Here is a 19,913-nt window from a genome sequence, read left to right on the forward strand (position 1 = left end):
CTACTCTGAAACTCTCGGATGATCCCTTTTTACTTTTCAAAACCATCTCCCCAGCCATTGGCCTGTGCACAGATTGTTAAATATAATAAGCAAAGTCACTCTTACAAACACACACACACACACACATACACACACACACACACACACACACACGCTATTCACTAAAGAAAAGCCTGGATGAGATTAGGACAAAAGGACAGAAATACAAAGAAATAACTTTTTGAAAAGTTGGGAATCTTAGAATGAAATTAAAATGCAATGCAAAGCAATGCAATGCAATAAAATAAAAGCACACACACACACACACACACACACACACGCACACACTGGCTATTAGTTCTCATTGTTCCTTTTCCACCAGCATTCCTTCCAGTCTTTGCTTCATTGCTCCCTCGACTTCTTCCAGCCATTTCTCAAGGGTAGGCTTTCACTTTTCAGGAGTCTAGTTCAACTGTTTTGTCCCTCTCCGGAGTGCAGACCCCATACCTTGAACTCAGAAAGAAAAATGCTTTCTCCCTATCCCCAAATGAAAGCCTGCTGCCTTCATGTGTCCCTGAATGACTGATCTCTGAAACACCACTTCTTTCAAAGGAAACCACTACTTGGACTCCTAAATGTTTTATGTGGCCTAGGACCAGATTAGGTGATCACAGTACATGATATATCTTTCCTAAGCAGCAGTTAAGGCTTCCCTGAGAATTATATTACCTGTTTGCATAAGCTCAACAAAGTGGTCCGTCTCTTAATTGAGGGAGGGTCTGTCCAGAGATAAACTTCAACTTCTACCCAGGAAGGCAGAAGGTACATATATGACCAACCATTTAAAAGTTTTTTGTTTGTTTGTTTTTGAGGCTGTAAGTATAAAGTCAAGGATTTATCTCTGACAACAAAAATAAAGTGCTGATAAGTTTAAAATAATAATTTGCCCCTGCTGCGTAAATGGATCGGTTACTAATGCCACAGTTTTGTCTTTTGGGTTGTGTGTATATGTGTGTGCACGTGCATGTCTTTATTTGTTTTAGTAGTTGTTCAATCAATAAATTATGTTTTAAAAGTATTTTGCTTTTAAAATCATATAAGTTATAAAACTGTCCAGAGTCCATGATTCTCTTACTTTTGTATTTTCATGTTTGGTTTTTATTTTAATGTATATTTGGAGGGGATATGGTATTTTAGGTGGCAGCTGATTTCATGATAGAAATAATTAAAAATGGATGTAATTGGTAGGAGAAATATATACTTTTATAGATTTAAAGATTAAAATTAATATTATTTGCAAATATTCTTTAGAAATATCGAGTAAAGAATTAACTAACAGGCATTGCTAAGAAGAATTTACATTCTAGGCCTAACCCTGGTGAAATACTATTTAAATTTAATAGAAGCCTTTAGTATCAAAAAGCTTCAGTCATTCTTTTTGGAGATGTCATATTCCTCATAAACCTGAATGTGCATTTCTCAAAATCCTAAATTTATTAAGATTAAAAATAAGCAGTTTAATTTCTTTCAAAATCTACTTCCTGACTGATATATAACTTGTAGTGATTTTTAGGTAAAAAAGTGTTTATGTGTGTGTGTGTGTGTGTTTCTGTCTGCCATGAAAAATATAACTGTCATGTGTTTGATAAAAATAAGTTTAAAGGCTTCATGTGTCAAATTAATCTTATTTAATTATACTAGTCTCATGTTGACAGCATACTCATTTTACTGTATTTCAGTGGACTATAAAATCATGCTCAATTATTTAGTTCATATTCTAATCAGGTATGACCTGACCACTTGGATCAAACTGGAGTCCTTGTAAATTTTTCCTCTCTCTGCATTTGCCAGAGTTACACATTCTCCTTTGGCATGTTTTGCCTGGAGGAATAACTGTTCTCTGTCTTCATAACAGAATCTATCAAAGTGGTTGTGCATCATGGCCTGTCCAGTGAGAGTTATTCAAGAAAAATTGCTGGTTGAAAATAATGTGTGCAACCACTATTGATCATTGCTGAGGTAAATCTTTCTTTTTAGTAGTAAAGGGCCTCTGGTAACAGTGTAAAAGTACACATACCCACAGAACTATAGTTTGGAATATAGCTTTCACTAAATGGTTCCTTTGAGTCCCTCACACTGTGTTCTGAAAACATTTTTTAAGAGAACATGGAAATCTGATAAATATATTCATGACTGTGTAGAAATGGTAAAAACTCATGGACTAATCTCTGGCACCTCACCAGGGCCTCTTTAAGATTCTTTTTCCAAAATAATTTTTAGCTGAACTTTGAAAAATGGGACTTGATCTTCACAACTATAGAGATCAAGGGCCCTCAGTTTTAATATATATCAATTGGTGATTTGACTGGCGTTGTTTTTTATAGTCATGGCCTCTTAATTCTGAGAGTTCTCCTCTGAACACATACTACATTTTCTTTTTCTATTTTTTTTTAAAGTTGCAGATATTTTAATGTTAATAGTTAGGTGTAAAGACCTTTTTTTTTTTTTTGTATTTCAGTTGAATGCTAGAATGATGTGAGGTAGAAATGTTTAGAAATTAGGATTCTAATTAAATTTTCTGGTTAACTTTCTGCTTTGTTTTAAATCCAATTGAAAGGATATTAAGGCATTTCAGTCCAAATCTGTAGCTAGCAAGTATATTTTACAAAAACAAAACAAACAAACAAACAGAAAAGAACTTACTTGGGAGTGGGAGAGGGAGAAGCAGGCTTCCTGCTGGGCGGGGAGCCCAATGCGGGGCTCGATCCCAGGACCCTGGGATCACGACCTGAGCCGAAGGCAGATGCTTAACGACTGAGCCACCCAGGTGCCCCAAAAAAGAACTTACTTTTATGCCCTTTCCTAAGTGGTGGCATTTTATGGTCTCATTATCATAGACACCAATATATATACATGGACATGATGTATCTAAGTTACATGTGCCCTGATCCCTAGCATACTGAAGAAGCAGTTTTTCCCAGTAGGATATAATTGGCCTATAACATTTTATAAGTTTAAGATGTACAACATGATGATTTGATATACATATATATTACAAAATGATAACTACAATAAAGTTAGTTAACACATTTATCACCTATAGTTAGCTCTTGTGTTTGTATGTAGTGAGAACAATTAAGATCTTCTTTTAGCAACCTTCAAGTATTCAAGCAGTATTAACTGTAGTCATCTTGTTGAATATTAGATCCCCAAAATGTATTAATCTTATAACTAGAAGTGTGTACCCTTTGATTACTTTCAACCATTTCTCCCATCCCTCCTTACTCCCACACTCCCTCCCCCGCTCCCCCCGGCAACCATCAAACTACTCTTCGTTTCTATGAGGGTCTTGTTTTGTTTTGTTTTGTTTTGTTTTTTAGATTCCACACATAAATGAGATCATACAATATTTGTTTTTTTCTATCTGACTTATTTCTATTAGCATAATGTCTTCAAGATTCATCCACGTTTTTGCAAATGGCAGGATTTCCTGCTGTTTTATGATAGAACAATATTTCATTGTGTACACAAATAATGTAATTGTTGTAAATAATGCTGCAACAAACATGTAGATATAGATATCTAAAGAGTGATGTCATTTCCTTTGGATATATATTCAGACATGGGATTGCTGGATCATATAGTAGTTCTATTTTTAATTTTTTAAGGCACCCCCTTACTGTTTTCCATTGTGGCTGCACCAACTTACAGTTCCACCAACAATGTATAAGCCTTCACTTTTCTTCATATCATCATCTCTCATGTTTTTGATAACTGCCTTTTCTAACAAGTGTGAAGTGATACATCACTGTGTTGTTGAATTGAATGTTTCTGATGATGAGTAATGTTAAGTCGTTTCCATGTACCTGGAACAATTTGTATATTTTCTTTGAAAATATTTCTATTAAGGTCCTTTGTCCATTCTTAATCAGGTTTTTGATTTTGTTATTGAGTTGTACAAGTTCCTTATATATTTGGATATGAATTCCCTATCAGACATATGGTTTGCAAATATTTTCTGCTTTCTAGATTGCCTTTTCATTCTGTTATACCCCCCTACCCCCTACCCCTGGTTGTTCAGAAGCTTAAGTTTGAAGTAGTCTCACTTCTTGATTTTTGCTTTTGTTGTTTGTGTCAAAACATAGACAAAATCAAAGTTGAGGAATGTCTTCCCTGTTTTCTCCTAGAACTTTTATGGTTTCAGGCCTTACATTTAAGTTTTTAATCCATGTCATGGTTTTTAACAAAGTTTTGATGTGTGTATGTTTATGTGTGACTGTATTTGTGTGTGTATGTGAAAGAGAGATTTTTTTTTTTCTTTTGGATGAAGTGAAATAACATAGTTAGAGTTCTAGTTAATTGAGACTGATTCCACAAATCTGATATTGAATCCTTTATCATTTGATAAAAGAAAATAAAACTTGTAAAATGCATGTCACTTGAAGAAATGCCTATGTTGCTTTTTGATAGATATAAACATAAGAAATTAAATGGTACAAAATCTTTTCTTATATAGCATTTTATATCATAATTATTACTGACTCATGTGTTGCTGCGATAGCATGAATGTCTTTGAGGGCTGTCCTAAAGCTGGAGGTGTGCAGCCCATGAGTGCTTCAGCTGACATCTGCTTTTTCCCTTCACTCTCCAAATGCATGAAGGTTTCTACCTTTCTGTGCTGACTAAATGCATAATTGTGTAAGAAATAGTTAAACAGCAAAGCCAGAGGCTGTGAGAGCCAGGGATGTAATTAATCAAGGCAACAGAGGAAATTAGTATTGATTTTTTAAATAATGGGTGAAGACTTTCTGAAATAGTACTCAATGTGGAAGTTATTATTTTGTGTGTCTCTATTCAGTAGGGTCATAAATACCTCTTCATTAATACCTTTCTATGCACAGCCCAGACTTTATGCCCACCACCCGCATCACCTCATCGGTATAGAAGAAAAAGACATGGCTTGTGAGGTTTCAGTTGACACATTTTGAGAAAAGTGAACATCCTTATACTTTCCAAATACACTAGAATACAAACTCTACAAGGGCAAGATGTTTCATTTTGTTTTGTTCACTCATGTATCCAACACCTTGTACATAAAAGACCCTCAGTAAATATCCACTAATTAAATAAATAGTTAAGTAAAATAAAAATAAATGTAGTTGATTAAAAAAAATCTGTATTTGAAATTCTGAATCTTGGGGAATGTAAATGGAATTATCCATTGATGTTTTTTTTTCTTTCTGATGCAAGTAAGGGATCAAACAAATAGCAAATACATTTTCAGCTCAAAAATCCAAAACAGAATAACACAGAATCAAAAGCATAATGCAGAATCAACTATAAAATAAGAATTGGATTGGTCTCAGAGAAGGTGCATATACTTCCCTAAACCATAAGTGATACATACACACATACACACACTCACTCTTTTATATCCTATTTAAGTACTTAGTAAACAATTTGTTATATTATAATTTCAACCATTCCCTTTATTGTTTTTCAAGAAGTTCTTAAAAACGGTGATTCTCAAACAATTTTCCGCAGGATATATTTGGCAATGTCTTGAGACATTTTTGGTTGTCACAACTAGAGGATTGCTATTGTCATTTAGTGGGTAGGGCTCAAGGATGCTGCTAAACATTTGATAATACATAGAACAGTCACCATAACAAAAAATCATATTGTCCAAAAAATCAATAGTGCTGAGGTAGAGGAATCCTGCTATGAAGAAACATTTATCACATTTTTACTGAGAACTCTTGACTGGAACAGAAGAGACATTGCTGAACAAGACTCTGGTACTCGGGTGAGGCTGTCCAAGTAAAGGGCACAGTTCTCTTCAAGCATCTCATCGTTACATCTAAATGAGCCACACAGACAAATATAAATTAAAAATGATCCTGGAAATTCTTCTCGGATTAGAGATACTTTTGACTGTCATAAATATCAGAGTTGAAAATTTCCAACAAGGCAGTAATTCCAACGATGTAACTATGTGAGTTATGTGAAGTTGTGTCCGTATAACATATAGCAAGACCTCAGGATTTAGTGAGTGCATGAATAATTGGATAGATTAAATGCAGCACTTGATTTTCTTTGAATTATATAAAATCATATTAGGGTGTAATTTCTTGTCCAGTTGTTATCAGTTATCAAGAGTGATATATTCAAAATGATATGTTAGTTTAATTCCTTCTAGAAGTCCAAAATGGAATGAGAGGTGCACACAATTTATTGGGGCAAGTGCCTGTTCAACATGGTAAAGGAGCCAGCGAAGGTGAGAAGAGCAATGAGACTGACTTGCAGTTCTGACAACTGTAAAGAGGAGAGAGGGATGCAAAAGTTCATGCAGGAAGCATCTAGGACCCCAGCACCCTTCCAAGGCAGGTTTGATCAGGCCAGTTAGGAATCTTCAAGCACAAATCCCCCATGTAAGGAGTTCTCTGTCTTGTAGGAATGGAGCTGCATTCGAGTTCCCATTGTGCAGAGTCATCAATAGGAGCAGCCCACAGGGAGCATGACCTTGTTGCGGATGCAGCGTCAGCTCCAGAGAAGCAGCAACGGGGCTGAAGGTCAGTCTGTTCCCTGTAGCTGGAGATGGGAAGAGTCCATTGTTATAGTTGTTGCATCACTGATGACAAGAAGATAGAAATGTTCTCCAGTGTATTTGTACACATGAGGCATCAGAAACACCGAAAATCTCTAGTGAGAATATCAAATGCAGGCACAAATAAGAATCTGTATCTTCTCTTTCCCTGCCCCCTATTTTTGGTAATGTTCTATAACTATTAATTCTTTAAACAGAGAATTATGCTGTGGGTTTCATATCAACTACAAATAATTGATATTTCCGAAATCATTAACTGATATTAGGAGGCAGTGTGTACTGATAAATACAGAATCCTGACTAAAGTTTTTGAATGGATAACTGAAAAAAATACTTGACAACTGTAGACCAATAGACAATATATCCATCTAATAATGCAATGATTACCTGATATGTGAAAATTTGCTTACATCCACAGTTTCTGATTGAAAGGTTTAAAAAGTTCTTCAACTTTTAGCACGCTTGGGTGACTCAGTTGGTTAAACGCCCAACTCTTGATTTCGGCTCAGGTCATGGTCTCAGGGACATGATCGAGCCGCGGGTTGGGTTGGGTTCCACGCTCAGTGGGGAGTCTGCTTGAGATTTTCTCTCTCCTTCTCCCTCAGCCTCTCCTCCCCTCCCCCATTCTCTCTCTCAATGTCTAAAAAAATAAATAAATAAAATCTTTTAAACAAAAGTTCTTCAACTTTTTTCTTTTTAACTGGAGGAAGAGTTAGAAATGGCTTTAATATAACAATACTGGGATTTCTACCTCTGGGCTCCATGATAATCTAAAACATTTACTGATAAAATTAGATATGAAGTTATAAGTTGTATATCCTGGTTTTGACACAATTTGGTTTAGGCTTGAACTTTCCAGTAGAAACTAGTCTTCATGCTTCACATTTTCTATCATGTATCTCTTAATTCCTTCCACAATTATTCTTTTTAACAGTATTTCACATTCATGAATGGTACATGTGCTAATCTGAATCAACCTGCATCACCAATTAGATTAACTAAGGTTTGATATAATGAATTCACCTTCTTTTGATATTCATCTTTAGATCACTCTAATTTTGTTTTATCTTTTGAACCAGTGCTTCTTACATTTGTAGTGGGCATGCTGTTATCCCCACTGAGAAAGAGATTTATGCTGGGGCAAAACAAAATGGACTAGCACTTTAGGGCACACTGAAATTAGCACCCCTGTGACAGCCTCACAAGATTAAGTCCCAAATCTACCATTTATCGTAGATTGCCATGGTTTGCACTCTTCAATTTATGCTGCTTCAAACACGACATTTTGTCTGCCTTTATTCTAAGTCACTTAATAACCAATAGGCATATTTTAAAAGGGGAATTTTAAGAAGCTCGGAAATCTGGTGGGCACTATTTTAAGACTGCAGCTGCATTTGTTACCCTATTTTTCTAAAGTGTTCAGGTTATTTTTATATAATTTTTCTGAGAAGGTATTAGCCTCATGTGCTTTCACACCCTTACTTTATTCCTAACCTTCCGCTTCCACCAGTGTAGAAAGAGGGGGAAAAAGGAGACAATCAAAGCACAGTTAAGAAAAAAATTCTAATTCATCCCTATTTACGATAGACTTTGAGAAAGCTTTAAACTCTATACCTTACTTAGGCCTACAGCATTCTTCATGGCTTATTGTGGAAACCTCTCAAACTCACGTCGCATCATTCTGCAGGGCAGGTTCCTGAGAAACTTTCTGTCTGTCGTTTTGGCAACCCTTTCCTTCTACTTGCCTTCTTTTTGTCATTCTCCCTTTGGTCTTTTCCTTCCTATGTTGTATATCCTATATGCAATAGTTATATCCTTATTCTATCTTTTTGCCCAAAAAAAGTATGAGCCTGTTGAAAATAAGTATGCTAAATATTTTCTCTATATTATCTCATTTAATCCTTCCAAAAATCCTCTGATACAAGAATCACTGTATCCTCACTTTGCAAATGGAAAACCTGATAGGCAAATAACATATGAGTCCTGCCAAAGGTCATATAGCTAGTAAGTGACAGAGATAGGACTTGTACTCAATTCAGTCAGATTTAAAGCCTAGATTCAAACCCCTTATTAAATGCTACCTTCTTGGAATGAAAGTCTGACAATTGTGTGGATTCCTGTAGCAAACATATCTATTAAAGGAAATACAACATTAGGTCAAGATCAAAGCAATTTAAGTTAATAATAAATTCTTTTAGATATTAATATGTACAACTTTATCAGTGGAAGCAATGTAATATTCAATTGTCAGTTAATGTAGAGGAATTATTCACATGACTCCCCCCTCTATATAACTTCCATTATCAGAACAAACCTAAAGCAAAATAGCTTAATAAAGAAGTGAGTAGCTAACAACTGAAGACTTCATAGTTTCTTTTTTTTAATTTTATTTATTTATTTATTTATTTATTTATTTATTTAGAGAAAGAGCATGAGCAGGGGGAGGGGCAGAAAAAAAGGGAGAAAGAATCTCAAGCAAATTCTGCACTAAGCACAGAGCCCAACCTGGGGTTCGATCCTATGACCCTGAGATCATGACTCTAGCCAAAATCAAGAGTTGGTCATCTAACCAACTGAACCACCCAGGCATAGTTTCATTTAAATCAGAGTTGGTCTAGAAATATATCAAGAAATGGGAAGAATAACATTTACCAATTTTCTAAAGTAAAATTAGTTTTAGGTGTTACCAATTACAGGTGTTACCAAGTCCTTGGAATCAGCCATAATAAGTTAAATTTATGAGGGGCCATAGTATCTTGGTTGAGATTAACAAACTTTCTTTGTATTTCAAACCTGCAGGTATAAGGTTAATAATCTCTCCTGGAATAGTCTCTCTTATTCCAGATAATTTACCTGTGCTTCCGCAGCAATGACAGTAGGTCACATCTTTATGAAGGAGTCAGTAAGAAATTCCTAGCATTTCTTCACATAGCAATTTTGCATTTCTCTTCAACCTTGGTAAGTGCTTGTTTAAAACATAAGAGTCCTATGCTAGAGGGAAGATAAGAGATAATTATGGCTGGATATTTTAAAATACCACTATCTTGTTTAAAAATTTTGATCACATCAATGACAGAAAAGCCTGATGCTGCTGTGTAAAACATTCATGTAAATATATTGTTGTTTTGGTTTCAAAGATCAGTTACCATTCAAATAATGGAAGGTTATGCTCAGAAATATGGAAAACAAGAACGCTGGAATAGCATCACATTGAGCTAACAAATTTGAGGAACAGGATAGACATGTTATTGCCCCAGTGGATGGAGTTCATTTAAATTCATTCCATTGTTCCATCATAAACATGACTCAACTCCTCTGTCTTGACTTCTCTTTGCATTTCATCTTCCAAATATCAACATCTTGATTATTCTATTTCACATTCAATCTCTCAGAGAGAATCTAATTGATATAAGCTAGTCATCATTATCCTTGATGGGCTGGGGATTTAGGACTTTAGATCACTGGGCAATATACAGATTGGATGGATGTCCTTTGGTTGGGTACCCCCAAACACCAGCTAGATAGGCAAATTTCATGATAGCAGAAAATCTCAGAGCCGTTGCCTTTATATGGAGACTAAGGATAGAACAGCTGGTATAATCTTGGGAGATATCATGTCTGCCTTGTCCAACTCATTGACTATAATTAATACAGCCTTAAGGGAGGCTTAACAGAATTAGTTAGTTGCACATATTTGCAGATTTTTAATCAAATTTGCTAAGTGATATGGATTGTTTACTATTGACCATTTTATTTGTAAGAAATATACCAAAACTTGGCCCAAACTAATAATGTTGTTTTCTTCAATTAGACTAGAAAATGAGAAGATTTGCATGTTGAAGCCACTCTTCTTTTCCAAAAAGTACAAAACTGTTTTATTGATGCAAAGGAAGATACATCTTTCTGCTTTGGCAAAAAGCCAGGCCTCTAGTTAATTGAAAATATGCATCAGTATATTTAGGTATAAGTTAAAGGTAGTGAAGGCTGAGAAAAAGCCCTCCTTTATGCTATTTGAGGCAAAATTGAGGCTGTTCAGTGCTTGCTCGCATACCCTAATTCTGTCAGGGAAAGACAGTCCTTTGGAAAAGTCATTAGATAATAGTTTAGAAAGCTAAACTTGTGTAACTCAGTCTGGGAGTGATTTCTCCTAGTCTTCAAAGCTGTTGATTACTTAATAAGTACTACAAAATGCTACATATTCATTTTTTTTTTTAAAGATTTTATTTATTTATTTGACACAGAGAGAGAGAGAGAGACAGTGAAAGAGGGAACACAAGCAGGGGGAGCAGTAGAGGGAGAAGCAGGCTTCCCGCAGAGCAGGAAGCCTGATACAGGGCTTGACCCCAGGACGCTGGGATGACGATCTGAGCCGAAGGCAGATACTTAATGACTGAGCCACCCAGGCGTTCCAAAATGCTCCATATTCAAGAGTAAAGACATGTAAAACAGAGAAACTTAATACATTTCTGCATATTTATTCTGAATTTTGCAGGAAATACTCTTCTGTTGTAATCACCAAATTATTTGTGTTTTTATGTTTCTGGCAATCTTAACTGAATGAAGAACTAAAAAGCCTAGATTTTCCATTTACTTTATCATAGAAGAGAAAGGGCCGTCTAGTAGTACAAAAGTCTTAGAGGAAAAAAAGAAACAACTTTTATAAATCAACTTGGCCACTCCCCACCTTCAGGGTAGGTTGTACTTACTGACTTAATTCTACGTAGTATAAGGAAAAGGAGAATAGGTAACTTTACAGTGAAGAAACCTGGCCAATACTACTTTGGCCAAGTGATTAAGGTTAACATCAGTAACTGGTCACGCTGACAGCAAATACAGATGACATGATGTGACGAGAAGGGCACATCATCTCTGTGGTATTTCGTCCCCCAAACATAATGACAGTCTGACTATGAGAGAGAAGAATCCAAATTGAGGGACACTGCAAAATTCCTCACCAGGACTCCTCAAAAGTGTTCAAGTCATGAAAGTCATGGAAAGTCTGATAAATAATCACAGACCAGGGGAAAATAAGGAGACTTGACAACTAAGTGTAATGTGGTATTCTGGATAGGATCCTAGAATGGAAAATGGGGGAAAAATAGAGAAATGGTGAAATTCAAGTTAGGTGTAGATTTTAGTTGATAATATTTGAATAAAATCGGGTTGTTAGTCATCACAAATGGTCCATGATAATTTATGTAAGATGTTTACAATATGGGAATCTGGGTGAGAGGTATAGGGTAGCTATTCATATCACCCCTGCAACCTTTCTGTGAATCTAAACAACCTTTAAATTAAATAGTTTATTAAAACCAGTGTGAGAAAATATTATTTCTTTGATTTTAGATATTCTATTTATGCACCTTTTTGCTTTATTTTAATTTTCTTAGCCATCCTCTCATCTTAGCATTCCAGTCATTGAGATAAAACCACATCAAACAAAAGAGCTGTTTTGCATATCAAGATGGCAAAGAAAGAGGATGGAGTACAGTGATTTTTTTCTTTCACTTTTGAATCCTTAGATTACCTTTGGCTTCTGTTTAGCATAATTTTTTGTCCTTCAATCACAATAACAAGGAGATGAGAAAGTCAAGTTCATGTCATCAGTGCTATCAATTTAAGGCTGTAACCAGTGTTAGGGGTTGAGTTATGCTGTCCTCAAAACCCATACACTGAAGTCCTAACCCCTAAGGCCTGAGAACGTGACTCTTTTTGGAGATAAGGTCTATATAGTGGTAATCATATTAAAGTGATGTCATTAGTGTGGGCCCTAATCCAATCTGACTCATAAATCAGGGGAATTGGGACAGAAAGACACAAAGGATATGTGATGAGAAGAAATTCAGGGTGAAGGCAGCCATCAACAAGCCAAGGAGAGAGACTGGGAGCAGATCCTTCCCTCATGGCCCTCAGAAGGAACAAGCCCTGTTGACACCTTGATTTTGGATTTCTAACCTCCAGAACTGTGAGATAGTAAATTTCTTAAATTTTCATAAAATTAAACACTCCAATCTATGGTATTTTGTTAGAGAGCCCTAAGAAATTAATACAGCCACTAACTAATCATTGAAAACAAACAAACATATTTGTTGTTCCAGTGGAGACAGCTTTAAGTGCTGTATGGAGTGTCAAGACACAGCCAAGGAAGTTACATTTGGGATGTCAAGTGGTGTGGGCAGAGTGAAAGGAAAGGATTGGGGTTCGCCTGGCTTATAATTCTACAGCTACTCAGAAATAAATTATCAAATCCACTGTGGAGGAATCAAGATTCAGCTCAACCTTGGGTATCCAAAGAACTCCTTATCAGGAGTTAAGGAGCATATCTGTTCAGGGTCCTGAATTGATGGACCATTGCTAAGATTTGTACCTCAAGATAATCTAAAATAACTAAGGATAAACGAAATCAGAAAGAATTTTAGGTACTAAAATTAAGCTGAAGGGAAAAGAACAAATTCAAAGTTTTAAATAACATGAAGATTCCTGATGGTTTATACCATGAGAAGTGAAGAGAAAAAGAAATACAGACTCAGGATAGTTGCAGGGGGGACACGGCTACACTATCACATATTTTAGAGGGGTTATTGATAAATAAGTGTCCATAGTTCTTACCTGCTCATGTGACCGTTCTTGTAAGCCATGCCATTAGCTCTCACATATTTATACACTCAAGAAAAGTCATTATGGGGCGCCTGGGTGGCTCAGTCGGTTAAACGTCTGCCTTTGGCTCAGGTCATGATCCCAGGGTCCTGGGACTGAGTCCTGCATAGAGCTCCCTGCTCAGTGTGGAGCCTGCTTCTCCCTCTACCCTTCTGCCCTGCTTGTGCTCTCTCCCTCTCGCTCTCTCACAAATAAATATATATTTTTTAAAAATCTTAAAAAAAAGAAACAGTCATTATTACATTCTACCACTTTCAGAGTCCCAGTGAATCATGTGTAGGACAGAAACAAAAGAGAAATCACAGTCCTCCCCCTCAAGTTTTCCAGTAAATACATCCAGGAAACGAACGATGGTTGAGCATCAGCAGTGTATAATAAACCCTGGTAAGGACTACACAGTGCATAGTAGCATGATTCAAGAGATTCTTGGTTATAAATTAGCAGTGAAAGAAAATAAACTATAAAGAACCATAACACAAGCCATTAATTTTCAAAAATTGATTGTAGTAATTTACTAAATTGTGCTAGATAATAAGTAAGTTAATTTCTATATTTGGTGAGTGTGTGTGTGTACATGCACAAGCACATGCCTTGAGCTAAAGGAATTTCATTGACTAAATAGAAAAGTTCTAATGAGTACAACTTCCACATCTATAACAAAGGGTTAATACACATTTAAAGTGATATATTCTCAGTAATGCTAAAGAAATAACGAGATAGATAGATAATAGATAGATAAAGACTCAGATTACATTTTAAAAAAGTTTAATTAGATGACAGTGAAAAACTTATCCAAAAATGGAATGAAATAAAAGTCAAATTCCAGATTAAAAGCACATTTGGCTTCAGTGTTACATGACCAAATCAAGAAACAAAATACCCTAGGATTTAGTAGCTAAATAACATCATCTATTACTGCTCACAAGTCCACAGGTCTGCTGAACATTTCACATGCTCTCCACCAGACTTGTCTGATCTTAACGAGGTTCAATAGTTAGTTGGTAGGCAGGGAGGAAGCTGATAACCTAGCTTAATTCACATGCCTGGTACCTGGTTGGTGGTCTGCTAAGGTGTAAAGGATGACTGGGTCTCCTGTCACTTGTCATCCAGCAGGTGGATAGCTTTTGTTCATGGAGGAGACAAGTTTGAAGAAAGAGAGATGTGCACAAGGTTTCTGGAGGCCTGGGCTGGGAACTGGCAACGCCGTCATCTCTGGTACATTCTATCAGCCAAGGCCAGTGCACTTCCAAAGGAAGAGAAATACAGATTCTACCTCTTAATGGAAGGAGTGACAAAGGGTATGAACACAGGAAAGGATGAAGGATTGTACCCATTTTTGCAATCTACCACAGCTATTAACAAAGTAATGTTCTGCACTGCCACATTTAAACAAGTAATCCTGGAAGGTCTTTTTTATTTATATCCTCAACTTGAAGAAATGTTGCCCAGAGTGTTGCCATACATGTATTAGATATAAATGTAAAACATACCAAAATCAATACAAATATTTGGGTGAAGGGAGGCACAATTAAGCAAATAACAACTTTTACACAAATAAAGCCAGACAGTCTTTTGGTTGTTTGAGACATCATAGAGTTCTGCAAGTAGATTATTTGTATTGGTATTAATATTACCTCGACCATTGTTCTGTTCACACCTCCCTCAGTTGAGACCATTGGGAATGAATATTATTTTCTACTTATTTTCTTGAGAATTATTTGTACCCTACTTTGATACACAGGTTTTTCTAGTCATGCTTCTGGAATAAACTTTTATGGTTTGGCAAATACATATATGGATAAAATACTTCAGCAAGTATTATTTGAAACTGCTGGAAAGACTTGACCTATTTGGGATGGATTTTAGTCTCACTCTTTAATTTCATCTCGGCTCAATCTTAGGTGAGGATTATCAAAACAGATGAAAATCTTGTACAGATTTTGGCTTTTTTATACATATTACAAGTGTACATGTTACATATGCATTTATATGTGCTATGTTTATTATACTTTCCCCAGGCCCCAAGAAAGAGGTGGGGATAGTACAATTCCTATTTTCTTAGTATATAGGTACAAATAGGTTTTGACAGTTCTGGAGATAGAGTTAGTGAGATTGAGATAAAAAGCCAGACTCCCAGCCTTTCTTCCACTACCATTTTTATTCCATAACTAATTAGGGAATGGCAGTTACCTGACGCTGTAGAAATCTATATCCATCAGAGAAGAGAAGACCTTATTTCAACATATTTTTTTCTATACCAAGCCATATTCACAGACTTCACTGTGTTGAATTAAATATTCTACATGCAATTATTTATCCCAATGACTGTATATTGCTTCCTTCTCTACAAAGCTAAGACTATTCTTTAATTAATGGATACCTAAATATTAGTCCTGAAAGTATTTCCTAAAAGACAACTGCTTCTTACTCTGAAGGGGCTGGGTAAATAAAGCAAAATACTCTACAACTAGTACATTGACAGTTAGAATCCTGGAATTTCCCAGAGCTACTCTAGAATTAAACACATCCCTATATTTATTGCTCCCTCCAGAACATGTGCCCCTTACATTAAAATATTCTTTATATAATTTGAAAAAAACAGAAAGTAAAAAAAAAAAAAAAGATACATAAGTATGCCATATGTAGTTATAAAAGAAGCATACAGCATTTCTAAATTTGCAAAGAGGGGATCCTAAATAGTTATTTTTCCCTGCAAAGCTCAGCATATTTATTAACAATTTTGGATCTTGAGTTCAAACCCAGGGCTTTCTGGCACCCAAATCTGTGTTATTTTTACTATGCCATATTGCATGAAGCGTTAGACTTGTTCGTGTGACTTTCCTGACTTAATTCTCTTGGCTTAGAAATTCAGCTCAAGGGCAGATAACTATCTTCCCTTAGACAAAAAGAATGCAAATAATGTACTGGACACCTGGGATGTTGCCTTCTAATAACTATGGCATTTTTCTCAAATTGAAAGACTCCTGATAGAGACCTGACAATCTTGCAAAGCCTTCAACAAGAAATTTCTATGGTACACTGAAAATGTGTGTGACCCAAACATTTGGAAACCTATGGACCTTGATTTTTCTTACCACTTTACAAATTGGCATTGCAGGTTGCTGTTTATATTGCCTCACTTCATTTAAACTCCAGCATTTTGTCTAGATTATTTTTATCTCAATTCAAACTTTAATGACTACAATTAAATTTTTCACTGTTATCCCCCCAAATTCACTGATTAGACTTCTTTGACCTTAGGGCTTCAATTATTATTATTATGGTCCCCAGGGCAATGACCATCTAATGCTAAGACAGAATGATACTGATAAACTGTCAGTTTGAGATGGTGTGCTTTGTTTAAGTTATCCATACACCAATATCATCATGAAAGATTGGGATATTTAACAAAAGAATTAAGAAATGGTACCATGTAGATTATATATTTGTTTTATTTTCAGTCTTGTCATCTTTCCTCCAAACTCTAAGGCACTCGCAATTGATGGCAAATACATCTGTATTATCTTTCTGAATCAGGTAGGGTTTAAGACATTTTGCTGCATTACAAAGGATCCCAACATCTCATTGGCTTACAAAACAAAGTATATTTTGCGTGTGCAACTTGTCTAGCTAAGTTCAGCAAGGGGTCTCTGCTGATTATTATTAAGGGACCATGACTGATGGAGACTTAGGTTTGAAACATGTTTCCATATTCCACAGCAAGTGAAAGAAAGGCCTGGCACGCTACCTACTGGCTCTTCACCTTCTAACAGAGGTGTTAACATCATTCGTGCTCTTATTTTACCAGGCAAAGCACAACATATGACCAGGACTGAGGCCGGTGAGAAGAGAGTACAACTATTCCCCAGAAATAGGAAGTCAATATTTGCCAACAAAAATGGAATCTATGTAGGCTACCACCACTCTGCACTTCCAGTCTCAAGTGTTCTACTTAGTCTCCTTTACACTTGAAGAACACATTCCCTCCTACTTCCTCCAGCCCCCAAGAGAAACCCCTTTGAGTTACAGCCCTAGACTCAAGACCTGGGGTCTTGAGGTCCTCCACAATGGGTCTTTATGTTCAAGAAAACAACAAATAAAATTGTCAACTTATTTGTCCCCTAGTTGTGTTCCCCTCACCAGCTTCCAGCCTCACATATTGAGTACACACTGATAGAAGAGGATCATCAGAACCACAATAAACGCTCTCACTGACTTCCCTCATATGTGGAATCTAACAAAACAAAACAAATGAACAATGAAACAACAACAACAACAAAAAGAGAAACAGACTCATAAGTATAGGGACAAACTGTTGGTAGCTAGAGAGGGGATGGGTGAAATAGGTGAAACTTCCAGTTATAAAATAGTTAAATCAGGGGCACCTGGGTGGCTCAGTCGGTTAAACGGCTGCCTTCGGCTCAGGTCATGATCCCAGGGTCCTGGGATCGAGCCCCGCATTGGGCTCTTGCTCAGCTGGGAGTCTGCTTCTCCCTCTCCCTCTGCCTGCCTCTCTGCCTACTTGTTCTCTCTCTCTATCTCTCTGTCAAATAAATAAATAAAATCTTAAAAAAAAAAAAAAAAAAAAAAAAAAAAAAATAGAGTTTAAAAAAAAAAAAAAAAATAAAATAGTTAAATCACAGGGATGAAAAGTACAGCATAGGGGAATATAATCAATAATATTGTAATAACATCGTATGATGACAGATGGTAACTACACTTACCGTGATGAGCACAATGTAAACTACAGAATTGTCCAATCACTGTGTTGCACACCTGAAATTAATCTAATGTTATATGTCAACTATAACTTAGTTTTTAAAAGTAGAGAAAATGGGATTTACACAACATTCCTTGGCCCATGACAATTCTAAAATCCTGCTAAGCAGGCAGATATTTTGAAGGTCTTTTTCTTCAACATGTCACTAGAAACATTAACAGTGCCAAGCAAACATCACAACATAAGTGCCTTAATAGTGCAAAGATAAATAGCACAAAATAAATGTTAACAACATAAATCAAAGCAACAGAATTTCCCTGAAACTGTATCTAAATTAATTGATAAATTAAGTAAGGGAATTGCCCTAAGAGATGTTAAATCCTCTTCAAGCCTTTCAGAATCCATCTTTTCAGAGAAGTTACTTCAGCAAGGCTATTTTTAAACATCTTGTTGCTTATTACATTGATTTTCAACCCTGACTCCTGCGGCTCTTTGCCTAAATGACTTCTTTGTTTTCTCTCCTGCTCTATGGAGCACCAGAGGCTGCCTTCCCTCCTACAGAGACCTTTTCCCTGAGTCAGGACTTGAGCCTTTGCTCTTTTGTAGTCAATCCATAGATGTGTTGTTCACTCTCATTCCTACTTAACTTGAAGACTTTTATTATTCATCTCACACCCTTTCAGTGAACATCTCTGCTGCTGGCCTTTCTTCTTGAATGTAAAAGCACTTTTTTTTTTTTTTTTTTTTAATCCTCCTGATCCAATTTGGGTGTATTCATCTTCTGATATTTGTTTTCTTAGTTGTTTGCTTTTTTTGCTTGTTTGTTTGTTTGCTTGTTTTCCTAAAGTTTCTGTTCTGTTTTGCTAAGAGATAATTCTGACTGATTTGCTGAAGAATATATTCTGTGGATGGGAAGAAATACGGCTGGAAGGGTTTATTGCTGTTTTCATTATGCATCTTTGAATTGGAAAATAAGCCTTGATCTCATAGGAAATCTGAGACACTGACTGTTTAACACAGCCCTGGGAGGACTTAAAAGCACTACCATTTCAGCACACGCACCCTTGAAAAATGCAGACATCTGAGTGACTTGTCATCTGTGATCTCTGCTTCTCCTTCCCCCCTTTATACACACCATCTTGATTTTCATCCAACTGGATCACGAACTATAGAAAAAATGTTAAAACACTCTCCCACTACATTGTGTTCCGTAGCCAGGAAAGTCACACATAATTCCTGGAATTGTGTTTTGGTTGTACTATAAAACATCTTTAGAAGACCAGTCATATCTGAGGCCTTCTTGGTCACATGTTGGTCTGCTTTGTACATCTAATTGACTACCCAGTGCTTGGTTTGGGAAGTGGGAAACCCACTGTGGTTATTTGAAATCTGGATTTGAAATATTTGTCTGTATCTCTTTTCTTCTCACTTAGTCTAGTAGAACCCACCAGGAGAAATTAGAGGTAAAGAGGTGGAAGCTAAGCACCAGCTTATTTCCACTGGAGATTCTTTTAAGCTCAGGGATCTGAACAACTTTATCTAAAAGCAGGAATCAGTGTACATCTCATTCACTTACACGCCATCCCCACCTCTCATTGTTTTCTTCCTATCTCATTCTTACTAGCAATGAGAAGATTTCGAGGAAATTAAAAGCAATTTCTTCCTAAGGAGATGTTGAAAGTACATGTTACAGAGTTGAGAAAATAGATGGGGATTATTTTCCTGGACAGAGTAATATGGACAAGCCAGTATCTTAGAAGTCTCAGATTCATTCAGCCTAAGTAAGCCATTCCATTGAGACTTGACCACGTTTTGCATATGAATATTCTCCCTTTAGCTTCTGTCTGGTACTTTAAAAGCCCAAGTTGCATGAAAATGGAGGTTTATGAAGCTACCTCTATTAAATAGAAAGTAGAAAGTTTTTTTTTATTGCTCTTTAGGCACAGATTA

Source organism: Phoca vitulina, unplaced genomic scaffold, assembly GCF_004348235.1.
Source record: "Phoca vitulina isolate PV1807 unplaced genomic scaffold, GSC_HSeal_1.0 scaffold113, whole genome shotgun sequence".
In the NCBI taxonomy this organism is placed as follows: domain Eukaryota; kingdom Metazoa; phylum Chordata; class Mammalia; order Carnivora; family Phocidae; genus Phoca; species Phoca vitulina.